General features: G+C 46.3%; 1 protein-coding gene across 1 annotated transcript in view; it reads right to left on the bottom strand.

Moving 5' to 3' along the window:
• LOC138930122 (neuroligin-4, X-linked) overlaps positions 1 to 16,942 on the bottom strand; it is a 399,630-nt gene that overhangs the window by 356,662 nt on the left and 26,026 nt on the right. The window contains exons 2-3 of the mRNA XM_070289688.1: positions 3,992 to 4,160; positions 323 to 410 (exon numbers count right to left, since the gene is read on the bottom strand). The gene's annotated coding sequence lies outside the window, so the exon portion shown is untranslated. The remainder of the gene's footprint in view (positions 1 to 322; positions 411 to 3,991; positions 4,161 to 16,942) is intronic.

Raw genomic sequence — 16,942 nt, forward strand, 5'->3', positions numbered from 1 at the left:
GCTGAGTCAGAGGATTGACTCTTCTGTCTCATTAATGAGAGAGACTCTGCACTGGGGCTATTTGCAGAAACAAGTGATTACGACGAAGTCCTAAATTCACAGGGCATGCCTGTTGTACCCGCCAAAGGAGGCTGAAATCGCTGCTCTGCACTGTGGTGAATTTGAAATAGATTCTTTTTTCTTTCTTTTTTTTTTTTTAAAGAAAACCATTTTTCCCCCACCAAAGTAATTTCAAAGCACTGCTAGATGTGAATTAACCAGGCAGTAAATGCTTCCAGAAAATAAACCAGCGGAGATCAGTGTTTACTTTTCTCATACTTACCATTACATCGTCCTTCTAAGAAGATGCTTTTAAAAATGCCTCCGTGAAAATCTACTTGATTGCTTTTCCATCTTAGCACAGTTTTCCCCTGTTACCATAAAACAGAGACACAGAGAAAGAGAGAGAAAAATCCACTCAGTAAAAGAGATGGTATCGTTGTGTCAAAACCAGCGTGACATTTCTTCTTAGCCTTCTTTTCGGTGATTAGAAAAAGTAGGGGATAGAGACATCAAGTAATTCTGAACCGACTTCCTAAACTCAAGCAACCAATCAAGAAAGGACAGTCATTACAGCAAACTATAGCTTTTCTGTCTGACCACATGAGTCCACGGGCAATTTGAGAATTCAGAATAAACTGGGGCGATTGGAGGTCAGCAGTGTGTTAATACTTACACTCATTGGGCCACCATTAAATTTTCATTGAAAATGAACAATCAGTTTACTTCATGTCTATGTTTGATCTAGTTTATTTAAGTTAAGGATTTAAACGCTTTGCCTGGGCTTCCCTGATGGTTCAGGAGTAAAGAATCCGCCTGCAATGCAGGAGACTAGGGTTCGATCCCTGGGTTGGGACGACTCCCTTGGAAGAGGAAATAGCAACCCACTCCAGTATTTTTGTCTGGGAAATCCCTTGGCCAGTGGACCCTGGGGGGCTACCGTTCATGGCGTTGCAAAGAGTCAGACAGGACTGAGGCAACCAAACAACAACAAGCTCCTTGCACAGTTTGATTTGTGGAAGCCCAACAACACCTCAGGCATCATTTAGTTGAGAGACTAATTCTCAGCCTGCAGGGATTTTTTTTTCCTCCAACAGCAGTACGTCAGACGGGCAAGATTCAAGCGGTCCTTGTCTCTCGGCTCTCCTATGGCAAAAGCAGGCTCTGTTTGGTCAGTAACCATCTTGGAACCACTGGGCACTTTACTTGTCATCTCAGGCTGGAGTCTTCTCTTTACAGGACGACTCTAACAATCTCACTTCTTCCCACTTCTAACTGAGGATCACCACAAAGCAAGTGACCACCGCATCGCCGCCCCCCACTGCCCGTGAGATATTTGGACAGACTACACACTTTTCATTGAGTCATCATTTTACTTCTGCAGGAAGACAGCAAGTGGGAACAGAGGATAAACCTTTCTACCCTCACTTTAACACACTTCAACCCTAGAGGACATTGGTACTGATGGTTGGCTTTCAAAGCTAACGACTTGAGCCCATTCTTTGATTGTAGGAAGGGAGGTTCATGGTCTAATTTTTTTTTTTTGATCACTCATAACACATAGCCACCATCAGTTACTATGTCATAAATATCGCCAAGGCAAATACATTTATGAAAATGAATTTGTATGAAACAAACTATTTTAGTTGCACTCATTATTCTTGACCCTTCTATAGTCATGCAGGACAGTTTACCATCACACTGATTTTAAATACTTTTAGGAAAAAGGATATTCAGATGTTAGGTCTCACGACTCACAAGTTGTAAGACAGAGTTGGGCCCATGTCTGCCTTGAGATCAGAGAGCACATGCTTTTCCCAGAATCAAGATGCCTCTTTGTCCAAACATAATAGGAATTATTACCGGAGGTAACGTGTCCCAGGTGGGTCAACCTTAAACATGTACGGTGTGTGTGTGTGTTCAGTCGGCGGACTCTTTGTGACCACATGGACTGTAGCCCACCAGGCTCCTCTGTCCATGGGGATTCTCCAGGCAAGAATACTGGAGCGGGCTGCCATTTCCTCCTCTAGGGAATCTTCCTAAGCCAGGGGTCGAACCTGAGTCTCCTGCACCTCCTGCACTGGCAAGAGAATTCTTTACCACTGAGTCACCTAGGAAGCCCATATATATGGTGGGTCAACCTTAAACATACTGCTTTACGCATGGACTCTTTTTCATTTTTGGCTTTTCAGATCTTACTTCCCTGACCAAGGATGGAACCCAGGGTCCCAGTGATGAAAGCACCAAGTCCTAAGCACTGGACCACCAGGGAATTCCCATTCGGACTCTTTTCATCCTCTCAATGAGCACAAAAGGCAGCATTATCTCCTTTAATTGAAAAAAAAAAAAACCCCACAAATGAAGGCGATATTAGGCAACTCACTCAAGATCACAGAGCTGTTAATGGCAGTGTAAGGCTCAAAGTGGGCAGTCAGACTATCAAGACAGATTGTATCAGGTGGAGCAATTAATATCTTCTCTTTGTCGCACTCTTAGTCCCCAGCCTGTGAGAATCTTTGCCTGACAGGCTTCCATCAAAGGTTACTTTGTATCAGGACCAAAGAGCCTCAATGTCCCAGTGATGTGGATAGTAATAGCAAGCATCCGACTGCAGCCTTGAAATTAAAAGACCCTTACTCCTTGGAAGGAAAGTTATGACCAACCTAGATAGCATATTCAAAAGCAGAGACATTACTTTGCCAACAAAGGTCCGTCTAGTCAAGGCTATGGTTTTTCCAGTGGTCATGTATGGATGTGAGAGTTGGACTGTGAAGAAAGCTGAGTGGCGAAGAATTGATGCTTTTGAACTGTGGTGTTGGAGAAGACTCTTGAGAGTCCCTTGGACTGCAAGGAGATCCAACCAGTCCATTCTAAAGGAGATCAGCCCTGGGTGTTCTTTGGAAGGAATGATGCTAAAGCGGAAACTCGGGTACTTTGGCCACCTCACGCGAAGAGCTGACTCATTGGAAAAGACTCTGATGCTGGGAGGGATTGGGGGCAGGAGGAGAAGGGGACGACCCAGGATGAGATGGCTGGATGGCATCACTGACTCGATGGACGTGAGTCTGAGTGAGCTCTGGGAGTTGGTGATGGACAGGGAGGCCTGGCGTGCAGCGATTCATGGGGTCGCAAAGAGTCGGACACAACTAAGCGACTGATCTGATCTGATCTGATCTGATGGACTAGGAGCGATTATAACATAGCGGGATTGCATACCACAGCTTACAAACTGGCTCTGTTTCTATTTCACTTGATCAGAGGTCCTGCCTTGGTTCACACCCACAGCTCACTGTCCATTTCACAAGGTGTAAAAGTCAACCATATGTGTGGGTGTCAGGAAAGAACCACCAAAACAATAAACCACTTATTGGGGGCGAAAAAATTGATGTGTCTATTACATTTGTGCTGGAGGACATATTACAGATGTCCTAAAAACAGATAAATATGACAACACATTGCTAATTAATTGAAAATTAATAGGAAATTACATTTTATTATGCAGTTTCACTATATAGGGCATAAAATTATATGCTACCATATAGATACCATCTGTAAAAAGGTTACACTATAATTATTAGGTTATTGACTCATCCGTGAAAGTTTCTTTTAAAATCTGAAGTTCCTTGGTGGTCCAGTGGTACGAATCCATCTGCCAGTGCTGGGGATGTGGGTTCAATCCCTGGTTGGGGAACTTGGATGCCACATGCTCGAGGCAGCTAAGCCCACGTACCAGAACTGTAAGCCTGTGTACCACAATTACTAAGCTTGCATTCCACAGTGAAGGACCAGTGCAGATTTAAAAAAAAATCCCTTGGGGTGACTGATATTAAATTCTCAAGTTACACCAGTATTGATGAGTTACTGAGATGTTAGCAAATACTAGCATGAACATCTTATGTCACGTTGCTGGCATTTCAGGACACAGCAAACACATGAGTCAAAGCATACAGACCTCTGGCAGAATAGTCGATGCAGAAGCTAAGAACGGTCTACTCCACTCTATGACAACGATTCAAGGAAGCTTCTCCAAATAATTTCATCTTTATGACCGAAGACCTGGGGTTTCATAGAGATGTTCACAGCCATTCCAAAAGGCCCCGGGCAGCAGGTCCGGGAGACACCTAGAACATAAGGTTAACAGGGACATAAGTACTTTCGTAAAAGATGCCGTTGATGAAGCTAGGACTTTTCAATAGGGTACGAATATGATTTTATTTCCTGGTAGCTAAGTACTGTGAGTTTCTCTGGTGGCTGAGTGGTAAAGAATCCACCTGCCAATGCAGGAGATGTGGGTTCACTCCCAGGGTCAGGAAGACCCCCCTGGAGGAGGGAATGGCCACCCACTCCCGTACTCTTGCCTGGAGAATCCCATGGACAGAGGAGCCTGGTGGGCTACAGTCCACAGAGTCGCAAAGACAGGACATCAACTAAACACCACCGACAAATGCTGTACAGTAAGCACTGCCTAGAAATCCTAAGTTATTGGACACAGACTTTGCATAAGATTTGAGGATACTAGAAAAGAAGTATCAGGGACTTTCCTGGTGGTCCAATGGCTAAGACTCTGCATTCTAAGCGCAGGGGCCCCGGTTCCATCTCTGGTCAGGAAACTAAATCCCACATGCAATGACTAAACACGCCACAGGCTGCAACTAAGAGTTCCAACGCCACAGCAAAGACTGCAGCGTCCATGGACCGCAAGCAAGACTGACTGCGGCCAAATAAATAAGGTAAAGTAAGTGAGGTGAGAGTCACTCAGCAGTGTCCCACTCTTTGAGACCCCATGGACTGCAGCCCGTCAGGCTCCTCTGTCCATGGGATTCCCCAGGCAAGAATACAGGAGTGGGTTCTCATTCCCTTCTCTGGGGGATCTTCCCCACCCAGGGATCGAACCCAAGTTTCCTGCATTACAGGTGAATTCTTTACCAACTGAGCCACCAGAAGCTCTCAAGAAGTTGGAGCCAGGATTACAGCTGAGGGGGCCTGAGGTTTCCATGTCACTCGTGACCAATGTCTGCACGTAGTCCAGCACACACATAGACAAAATGGGAAAATGCAAGTGTACATTTTAAACCTAAAATATTTCAGAGAGATTTGTTAAAAAAAAAACAACAACTCTAGTTTCCATAAGTTTGTTTACTAAGTCTGTGAGTCTCTTTCTGTTTCCTAAGTTCATGTGTATCATTTCTTTTTAGACTTGTTATGGTTGCTGAGGGGGGAAAGGACAGTCAGGGAGTTTGGGATGGACATGGACCCACTGCTGTGTTTAACATGGAGAACCAGCAAGGACCTGCTGAACAGCACAGGGAACTCTGCTCAATACTCTGTAATAACCTCATGGTTCCCAGGGGAAAGGATGGGGGAAGGTATAATTAGGAAGTTTGGCATGGGCATGGACACGCTGCTGTATTTAACATGGAGAACCAACAAGGACCTGCTGGACAGCACAGGGAACTCTGCTCAATACTCTGTAATAACCTCATGGTTCCCAGGGGGAAGGATGGGGGAAGGGACAGTCAGGGAGCTTGGGATGGACATGGACACACTGCTGTGTTTAACATGGAGAACCAGCAAGGACCTGCTGTCCAGCACAGGGAACTCTGCTCAATACTCTGTAATAACCTTATGGTCACCGGGGGAAGGATGGGGGAAGGAATAGGAAGTTTGGGATGGACATGGACACACGGCTGTTTTTAACATGGAGAACCAACAAGGACCTCCTGGACAGCACAGAGAACTCTGCTCAATGTTACATGGCAGCCTGGATGAGAGGGGGGTTTGGGGGGATAGTGGATACATGTATGTGTACGGCTGAGTGCCTTTGCTGTTCACCTGAAACCATCACAACAGTGTTAACTGGCTATACCCCAATAGAAAATAAAAAAGTTCAGAAGAAAAGAACAATCTAGCGTCCATCATCATTTATTGTCATCTTGCACACACATCCACAGAAAGAGGAAAATATAAAATTGTCTTTAAAACCACAAGATATTTCAGAGATATTTTTAAATTAAAAAATATATAGTATCATTCATCATTTAACTGTCTTTTGAGTCTCAGTGACTTGCTGAATTTCTAAATGAAAAATGGGAGAAGCTGAATTTTGATAGACTTTCATGAGTAGCTAAAAAATTGAGTAAAATGCATGCTCAGATGAGAATACTACTTATTGCAAGGTTTTAGCAGGGTGTCCCAGACATGTCTAATGTGCAGATAAATGTCCCAATTAACATAAATCATCTTAATTTGCACCCTAATGTATCCAACCCAGACTTTATCTCTTTTCTGTCACAATCTTCCAAACCACATTCAGTTTTGAAAATTCGCATATTTAATAAAACATGTGTTTCTGTCTTGGATTTGCTCCCAACTTTAAGCAATGCTCGAATTGTTTCATTTTTAGCATTAGGAAAATCCAGCGAGGAGAAACAGAGAGAAATTTTCCTTAGCATTTAAAGAGTAACTGAAAATACAGATAACCAATTGTACACAGGTCTACTCTGCCGAAAACATCCCAGAATTCTGATGATTCTCAAGAAATTCATTTCGTATTCACTTTGCTAATTTTGAACCAAATCTTTAGAACAAAATTAAAAAGTACTAGAGTCGTTATCCAGCAAATGGCGCAAAGAAACAGCTATAAAGGTACACTTATAGCTTTCACGTAAGACTTAAAAGGATTAAAGTCCAAAATCCTTAACGTTCCTAAACGGTATCCCTCCAAATTTTTCTAGGTGACAGTGTCTTTAAAATAATACGGAAAAAAAAAGAAACTAAAAATTCAAGGGACATGAATACTGGCAGAGATCTTCAAAGTAGACATTTAGAAATAAATCACAGAAGGATGTTGAATGATCCATGAAGGCACAAACGTGATAGTTACTCAGTCATGCCTGATTCTTTTGACCCCGTGGACTGTAGCCCGCCAGGCTCTTCGGCCCAGGGACTTCTACAGGCCAGAATACTGGAGTGGGTTGCCATTCCCTTCTCCAGCGAAATCATCCAGACCCAGGGATTGAACCTAGGTTTCCCACATTGCAGGTGGATGCTTTACCATCTGAGCCACCAGGGAAGTTCATATATTTTAGTAAATCGTGCTGGTCTATGAACAAGCTGAACCATCAAAGGAGACCCACCTTGCCTCATGTGGCCAGCTTCTCCAACCATAAACTGATTCAATGACGGGGTGGTTTCTCCAGCCTGACTCACCTACAAGTCCAACAGCGACGCCTCGGTTGTTAAGGCTTGTTAACAGGCAACATTTGATGTCCTCATTCTCTCAGTGAATGCATACAGGGTGCCTGACAATTGCTCATTTCTTCAACACATAGCCAATCAACACCCCCTTGTGAGGGCAAGGCAGAAAAACGTTTCAACCCACACATGTAGCCAAAGCGCGAAAATGCCTTTGAGTCTGGGCGAGCACGGAAACGGAAGCAAGCAGGAGATGAAATATGAGAACAGCAGGCGGGGTTCCCTGGTGTTCCAGCCATGAACAATCCGCCTGCCAATGACGGGACATGGGTGCGATGCTTGGTCAGGGACGATTCCACATGCCACAGAGCAACCAAGCCCGTGCGGCACAGCCATTATGAAGCCTGCGGTCCACAAGAGAACCCAACACAGTGGGAAGCCCACGCACCGCAATCAGACAAAGCCTGTGAAGCAACAAAGACCCAGCACAGCCAAAAATAGACAGATCAATTGATATTTTTTAAGAAGAAAGCAACGGTGTGCAGCCCAGTTTACGGTGGGAGGAAGGCAGGGAGAGGGGCCATGTGCTAACTTTGCTTGGTTAGCTAAAGACAGCTGGTATACCAGCAGCGATGTCCTCGGAGAACCCTACGTGAGGAAGCTTGTAACCCTACGTGATAGGCAGGCGGGAAGCTCCTTCCGCAAAGCCAAATAGGTCACGGAAAGGCATGTGGGGTTCCTGTTAAGCATCATTCATACGCAGCCCTTCTTTGTGAGCTCTTTTAGGCTGAGAAGGAGCAGCAGAAAGTCAAAGATAAATAATACGAAAAACCTCCCTCATAGGTACTTACTATCTGCCTCTATTTCAATGAGCTTTCACTGATTCCGCGACCTATTTTGCAACCATCTCTACAAGCAGGGACTCTGGTATAAGCCTCTTCGAGGAGGAGAAAACTGGAACGTGAAAAATCAGCTATTGCAATTCACCACCTGGGAAGTATCAGAGGCGGCCTGGCCACAGTGGTAGATAGCGATGAGAATCAAAGAGGGTGGTCAGTAGTGCCCATCGGAGAGGTGAGGGTGTGAGAGGAACAGAGCCGTAGCCTCCTGTGAGGGACAAAGGATGCCTGTATGTGAAATAGCGAAAATATACACGTAGCTCTCTGCCCCTGCTTTCCGGCAAAAAGCTCCTAACTGGGTGTGTTAGTCGCTCAGTCGTGCCCGACTCTTTGCGACCCCTTGGACTGTAGCCCACCAGGCTCCTCTGTCCATGGGATTCTCCAGGCAAGAATACCGGAGTGGGTTGCCATGCCCTTCTCCAGGGGATCTTCCAGACCCAGGGACTGAAGCTACGTCTCCCGCATTGCAGGTGGATTCTTTACCACCTGAGCCACCAGGGAAGCCCTGTATTTTAGTAAATCATGTTGGTCTATAAACAAGCTGAACCATCAAAGAAGACCCACCTTGCCTCATGTGGCCAGCTGCTCCAACCATAAACTGACTCGATGACAGAGGTGGTTTCTCCAGCCTCTCTGCCTCACCTACAAGTCCAACAGTGACGCCTCGGTTAACACTTGTTAACAGGCAATGTTTGATTTCTCCATTCTCTCAGTGAATATGTGCAGGGTGCCTGACAATTGCTGCTTTCTTCAACACATAGCCAGTGAACACCCCCTTTGGAAGGCAACCTGGGTCCCCTGCATTGCAGGCAGATTCTTTACCATCTGAGCCACCAGGGACGCCCGCCAAGTCTTTCATGGGCCATCAGTAAGGTCTCTTCGGCAGCTGCTCTGAACTCCACACTTCTCTGATCCCCAGTGCTCCCATCCTTCACGATCTGTTCAAGACCCTCCCAGCGGGCAGGCGTCAGTCCTTTAGGAAGGTGTCCGGTGAACTTGGTGTAAAGAAGCATCCCCCCTCCTTGCCGTTCTCCCCTAGGCCCGTAAACACGACATCACCCTGATTCCAGGAACGACATCACCTGCACGTATGTCAGCATCACCAGCACGTATGTCAGTCCTCCAACAGACCACAAGACCCCAAGACCAAGACGGTGTCTCCCGCTTATCTAGCAACCCCCATGGCAAGTCCGACGCTCGCCCAGGACTGCCCAGCGTGTTACAACACATGTCTGCACTTCTAAAGGTTCTGACACTCACAGCGACTGGGAGATTGTTTTCCACGTTCCCATCCATCCAGTTGGTCAAGGTCAAGAAATACTGTCCCCGGGGAGCAGAGAAGGCGTGAAGGGCTGGACAGCGTGTCCCCTCATGCAAACACGCATAAGACAAAAGGTCTGTTATTTGCTCAACTGTTTACAATCTGTGAGCTGCAAGTGGAAAAATACACTGGGGCAGACCAACGTGGCATCTTCTGTTTGCTTAGTGTCGGATGCTGGAGAGAGAGCTGAAGATGAGATAGGGCAAACCCTACATCCTCGGGGCTTCCCAGGTGGCTCAGATGGCAAAGAGTCTGCCTGCAATGCAGGAGACCCAGGTTGGATCCCTGGATCACAAAGATCCCCTGGTGAAGGGCATGGCAACCCACTCCACTATTCTTGCCTGGGGCATCCCATGGACAGAGGAGCCTGGCGGGCTACAGTCCACGGGGTCGCAGAGAGTCAGACATGACTAAGCAACTAACACCTCTCTGTCCAGGGTTAATTTCAGGGCAGTTTCGATTTTCTGACATAAAGGCCACCCTGAGCTTTAAGGATCCAGGGTTGGGACGGGCTGCCTGTCACTTAAGATGTCCATCTCCCTGCATTCGATTTCAGCGACACATTTCAAATCGCAAACCACACCCCTCCCCAGCCCTGCCCTTTCCCCAATCTGTCTGTGATGTCTCATGCCATCGCCAAGACACTGAGTAAAATCCCTGCAGCGTGTGGTCTCGATAATCACGGTGTCCAACGAGCCCTATTCACATGGAGAGTCTTAATTACAATGATCACGGCTCTCGAATCAGGCAGAATTAAGAGCTGGAGAGGACCTGGGGATGGGTCCAACCCACTCATTTCACAGTCGAGGGGGCAGGAGGCTGCCTTCCTTGTAAGCACTGTGATTAAAAAGTGGAGGGGGCCCATCCTCGCCCCGGGATGGGTGATGCTGTTTTAGGGTAGAACGCCATCCTAGCAGTCTTCATGAGGGCTTCCCTGGAGACGCAGCGGATAAGAATCCGCCTGCCTGTGCAGAGGACACGGGTTCGATCCCGGGTCCAGGAAGATCCCACGTGGCGTCAGAGCTACTCAGCCCATGCACTCCCCGGAGCCTCGCAACCAGAGAAAGCCACTGCAGTGAGAAGTCTACTGGTGAGTAGACCCCCCTCCAACCCGCCTCTTTCTGCAGCTAGAAAAAGCCCAGGTGCAGCAATAAAAACCCAGCACAGCCAAAAATAAAAATGAAACAAGGAAGGGGATGTCTGTAGACATCTGTCTGATTCACAGGGTTGCACAGCAGACACTAACAGCCCATTGGAAAGCAAAGTAAAAGTGAAGTCGCTCAGTCGTGTCCGACTCTTTGCCACCAGTGGACTGTAGCCCACCAAGCTCCTCCGTCCTTGGGATTCTCCAGGCAAGAATACTGGAGTTGCCATTGCCTTCTCCATACTCCAGTTAAAAATGTTTGGTGAGCAAAAAAAAAAAAAAAAATTAATTAAAAAGAAAAAGTAGGGACCATTGCTTCTGGAAGCCAGAAGTCCTAAAGTCAAGGTGTCCTCCCTGCCTTTTGAAGACTCCCTGGGAGGGTGTTCCCTGCTGTGTTCTAGAATCAGAGAGCTCTTGGCTAGGGTGGGCTCGGAACTGTTGCCAGGCACTCCCATCGCCATCTTCTCCTCGTGTGTTGTCTGTTCCGGCCCTGCCTTGTCTGTGTCTGCAAGTGGCGTTTGCCCCTCTTAAAGGGGATGTTAGATCACAGCCCGCTCCAATGACCTCATCTTTCCCGACATCTGCAAAGCCCGCACTTTCAAACAAGGTCACCTTCGGAGGGCCTCAGGGTGGGAGAAGGGCAATTCGACTCACCAGGCCGGGTTTATCTACAAAATGAGATGGTCGGGCTTTGGACTTTTTGGCTTTAAGTGTCTAAGTGTTAATCCTAGAAAGAAATAGAAGAAAATTGCTCCAGGTGTGTGTGTATGTGTGTGTGTGTGTGTGTACGTATATGTGTGTGTGTGTGTGTGTGTGTGTGTGTGTGGCAGACACACATTTGGAATCCCGAAACAAGAACATCCTAACCATGGGCTGGATGGTCGCTTTCAACCAGGTGTTTTATTGTGCTTTTCCTTTATACAAAAAACTACTTTCTGTACATTTGCATGAAGCCAGACGGTGTGTTTTCTGCAGAAGCCACATGCACCCAGGACCGCCCCCCCCCCAGAAATGTAAGGAGAATGGTAACCAGATGGACCCTGGGAACAATTTGCATGCGAGCATCCAAAGCTCTTTCCCAGGAACGGCCCTGGCGGTTCAGTGGTGAAGGATCGGCCTGCCAATGCAAGGGACACTGGTTCGATTCTTGGCCAGGGAAGATCTGACTTGTCACGGGACAGCTAAGCCCGATCGCCATCTGACAGGCCACGAGACAGCTAAGCCCCTGAACCACAAGTACTGCGTCTGGGAGTCCGCCCGGAGCCCAGGAGTCACCATGAGACAAGCCACCAGAATAAGACGTCCGTGAAGCACAACTAGAGAAAGCTGGTCCAGCAAGGAAGACCCAGCACACCCAGAACTAATAATATAAAATAAACGATATGATGATCCAAAAATAAACAATATTAAAAAAACACGAAACTGATGATAAAGGAATTGCTGGAGATGACCAACACCTCACAAAGCATAGTAAAACAGAATAATCTACAAAGAAAGAAAGAAAGCTCTTTGCCATCCCTGAGTAATGAACTGACTTTTTCCCTTGCCTCTATTTTCCCGGAGCCCAGATTCTTCACCTCTTTCCTTGCGGTTCAGACACTCATTTTAAATCTGCTCTAGTCAGTAGTTTATACATTGTTGCCCCGGCATCAACACCTCAACCACATAAGGGAGAGTCTTAAAAACACACACAAGGAAAAGTAAAGCATTCCTGTTTACAAACTACAAACGGAATACGATGAAATCCTTATCCATTGTAGCAAACATACAAACCAAAGAAATGTTTGTAGAAGAAAAAAAAAAAACAAACAGCAAGTGTCATGATCCAATTTTACGGAGATAAACTGTTAAGTATTAGTCGGGGTGTCTCATCTAGGTTGTTAGGGACCATTATGCGGTTGGTATCAGCAGTTTAAATGAAGCATGGCAAGGTACTGCTATTTTATTACCACCTGAATGAAAATCACTGTTGCTGCATAATCCTTTGATCATAAAAAAAAAGGGAGAAGGTGCCCATGTCTTACAGAAATTAAAAATGATAACAGAAAGTAAGTTATAATGCAGTCACTTATCACAGATCTTACACTGCCTTCTTTGGGGTCAACGATATTCAATCTGAACCTCTGAGGTTAACAACAGCATGTCTCAAAAACACCCTTTCCCCACACAAATCCATCTTGTGATCACTCACAGAATATTAACACTTCTTATTTTGCGGAAGAATCTAAATTTAAGCCATCAATGCAACACTGTACAGAAGGCAACACCATTTTCAAGGCGTCAGAAACTCTGCAAAGAACGTCTCTATGGTTTCCACGGATGCCAATAACTTCTCAACAACGGGCGGCTCTCCCCCATTCATGCTCATCTATAGAAGTGCAAATCGTATTCCAGGCATCAAATGTTCCAACACTGTCTCGACCCTCATCTACCGAGTGTTCCAACTGCAATGCGATTCTGCCCAGTTGTAGATAAGCTGGCTGGATTTTGCTCAGCACTTTGTTCTGAAACATAGTCACGGAGATTTTGCTGTTCCTGTTTCCCCTTTTTATTTGCTCTGAAGTGCTCCTTTATACAAATCAATTCCATCTTCCTTTGCGGTCCAGAACACAATAATGTGTATCTGCAACACCATCCTCCTTCGCATTAGAACCGACATAATTCAAAAAAGCCTGGTTTGTATAAAACAGAGCTTCCAAAATAATACAATTACTACCTCTCATGGCAAACAGTTCCCCCAGTTTTTATGATCATGCCTGGCACACATACTAGGCTAACAGAATCCCAAGTGCATGAACTCGGTAGCATCTGACTCTTTGAGACTCCAAGGACTGTAGCCTGCCAGGCTCCTCTGTCCATAGGGATTCTCCAGGCAAGGATCAGAGAAGGCAATGGCACCCCACTCCAGTACTCTTGCCTGGAAAATCCCATGGATGGAGGAGCCTGGAAGGCTGCAGTCCATGGGTCACTAAGAGTCAGACATGACTGAGCGACTTCACTTTTACTTTTCACTTTCATGCATTGGAGAAGGAAATGGCAACCCACTCCAGTGTTCTTGCCTGGAGAATCCCAGGGACGGGGGAGCCGGGTGGGCTGCCGTCTATGAGATCGCACAGAGTCGGACACGACTGAGCGACTTCCCTTTCACTTTTCACTTTCATGCATTGGAGAAGGAAATGGCAACCCACTCCAGCAGTCTTGCCTGGAGAATCCCAGGGACAGGGGAGCCTGGTGGGCTGCCATCTATGAGGTTGCACAGAGTCAGACATGACTGAAGCGACTTAGCAGCAGCAGCAGCAGGCAAGGATACTGGAGTGGGTTGCCATTTCCTTCTCCAGGGGATCTTTCCCACTCAGGGATTGAACCCTGGTCTCTTGTATTGGCAGATGGATTCTTTACCACTCTGCCAAGACAATGAAATTCACTTTTATTTGACAACATCAATGATAATAACATCATCCCTTTTCTTTTACTCTATAAGTTAGAAACCCAAGAGGTATTATTTTTCTCAAATATGGACCCACTGACTGAAAGGGTCTATGCCATTGTGCTGAAGGACGAAATAAACTTAGAATCGGACAGTACAGCGGTGGTTGTCAGGGGCTGGGGGAATGGAGGAAATGGGGAGATGGCAACCAAAGCGTCACAACTTCCAGTTAGGAGATAAGGTCTGACAACACAGTGAGTCCCCTACCCATGAACTGGTTCTGTCCGGAGACCAGGTTCTTAAGTCCGATTTGTTCCAAAGGCCATCAGAGTGAGCCCAAGGGCCCAGCTAACACAAGCAGTCCTGCTCTGTCATGGGTTTATAACACATCCACTTCTTTGCAGCGTGGAGGTTCATATGCAGGGGGCTCATTAGACTGTCTCCTCCACTTGGACGCTGTTGAGAATAGACCTTCAAGGTGCTCACCACAAATAAGAAACAGTAATTGCAGGGCGTAACGGGGCTGGTGGCTAATACCACGGTGGCAGTTATTCTATAATATATAAAGGTATCAAATCACCAGACTGGACACTTTCCACTTTGCCACCCCATGGACTGTATGGCCTACCAGTCTCCTCCGTCCATGGGATTTTTCCAGGCAAGTGTCATGGAGTGGGTTGCCATTTCCTTCTCCAGGGGATCTTCCTGACCCCTGGGTCTCCCACATCGCAGGCAGATGCTTTACCATCTGAGCCACCAGGGAAGTTACCTTCCACTTATAATGTATCAGTCATGTCTCAGGAAACCCATCGTGGGACGAAAGGCTGAGACAGACCAACAGTGATGAGAAAGCCCCTCGGTTAGCTGCCTGACCCTAAACTGTCTTAACCAGGGGCCCCATAAGAATGATGAAGGTGAAAGCCTCTCAGTCGTGTCCGACTCTTTGTGGATTCTCCAGGCCAGAATACTGGAGTTGGTAGCCTTTTCCTTCTCCAGGGGATCTTCCCAACCCAGGGATCCAACCCAGGTCCCCTACCTTGCAGGTGGATTCTTTACCAGCTGAGCCAGCAGGGAAGCCCTATAATTGGGTAGCTTAGGTTGCTAGTGTTTCGTCTTTATTTTTGTAAATAGGATACACAGCACGGACTATTAACCAAACTGACAACATTTGGCCTTCTCTGTTGGTCCAGTGGGTAAGCATCCACCTGCCAATGCAGGGGACATGGGTTTCATCGCTGGCCCGGGAACTAAGACCCCACAGGCAACTAAGCCTACTGACCCTACACTCAGTAGGTTTGGAACCGGGAGCCCCAACCACTGAAGAGCACTTGCCCGAGAGCCTGTGTTCTGCACCTAGAGAGTAAACTCCACCCACCCTCCCCAAATCCATTGCTGCAAACGGGAAAAAGCCCTCGGGTAGCAAAGAAGACCCAGCAGCACAGCCAAAAATCAATCAACACATTTCTTCTTAAAAAAGAAAAAAATTGATAAAATTGGGTTAAGTATGAGCTACCAGGGGTTCCCTGGTGGCTCAACTGGTAAGGAATCCGCCTGTGATACAGGAGACCCCGGTTCGATTCCTGGGTCAGGAAGATCCCCTGGAGAAGGGATAGGCTACCCACTCCAGGATTCTTGGGCTTCCCTGGTGGCTCAGCTGGTAAAGAATCCACCTGCAATGCAGGAGACCTAGGTTCGATCCCCAGGTTGGGAAGATCCCCTGGAGAAGGCACTAGCTACCCACTCCAGGATTCTTGCCTGGAGAATCCCATGGACCAAGGAAGCCTGGCGGGCTGCAGTTCATGGGGTCACAAAGAGTCAGACTAAGCAACTAAGCACAAGCACTGAGCAACTAAGCACAGCACCTGAGCTAGCAAAGGGGGATAAAAATGCAGGAGTGTGTGTGTGTGTGTGTGTGTGTGTGTGTGTGTAGATGCCTTTGTAATGATGGGGCAAAGTTTACCATCCAAGTCTCTCCATCTCTGCCTCTCCTATGGGTACCCAGATAAAATGGGTACCAGTGATCCCAGAAGGGACCCAGTCACACAGGTCCACACTCACAAAGCTTTCCTTCTAAGGAGAACAATGGCTCGGGTGAGGCAGGATTCCTCCCTAAGGAGCTGGTAAGCTAAGACTGAGTATCACAGGAAACACTCTGGTTCTTTTAAAAATAACTTTGAGTACTGCTTTTTGCTGAGTCTATAACCTACTTTCACATTGGATAAAAACAGCGATTCCTTCAATAAGAATTCGCAAGAAAAAAAAAATGCAGAGGGTCAGAGGCACACAAAACTCAAAAGATATATCAACCGACTGCAACTCACAGACCTTGGGTAAGCTGCTGCTGCTGCTGCTAAGTCGCTTCAGTCGTATCTGAGCAAACTAGTAAAAAAAAAAAAAAAAAAAAAAACTAAAAATCCTCTGAGTTTCGTGACTTCATTGTTGGTGATACTGAGAAGCTGTTGATAATTTTTAGAGGGAGTAAAGATACAACTGTTACATATGGGGAAAAAAATAGTTCTTTTTCATCTTAAAGTAGGTGACTGACATGTCAGGACGTGAATCATACATCCCCATAATGAGATTTGGTGAGAGAAGGGGTGTGGCGTTACATAGGAACATTTAGATCAGGCATTCATAATTGTCAAGGTTGAGAGATGGGGTAGTTGGGATTCATTATTCCATTTTCTTTCTTTCTTTTTTTTTTTTTTCTTGCAAGTACTTGAAAACTTCAACAGTAAAATAATCCCTAAGACTTCAAGCACATAAGTTTAAAAAAACACACACACAAAAGATAAACAAGTTTACAAATCAAAACAGCATATACATCAATCTACAAAACAAAATAAGTAATGCCCCTGTGGTAAAGCATGTGGGATTTATATGTATGAATTTGAAAATAATTTATAGGTACAAGACTA

This window comes from Ovis canadensis, chromosome X (assembly GCF_042477335.2).
Source record: "Ovis canadensis isolate MfBH-ARS-UI-01 breed Bighorn chromosome X, ARS-UI_OviCan_v2, whole genome shotgun sequence".
In the NCBI taxonomy this organism is placed as follows: domain Eukaryota; kingdom Metazoa; phylum Chordata; class Mammalia; order Artiodactyla; family Bovidae; genus Ovis; species Ovis canadensis.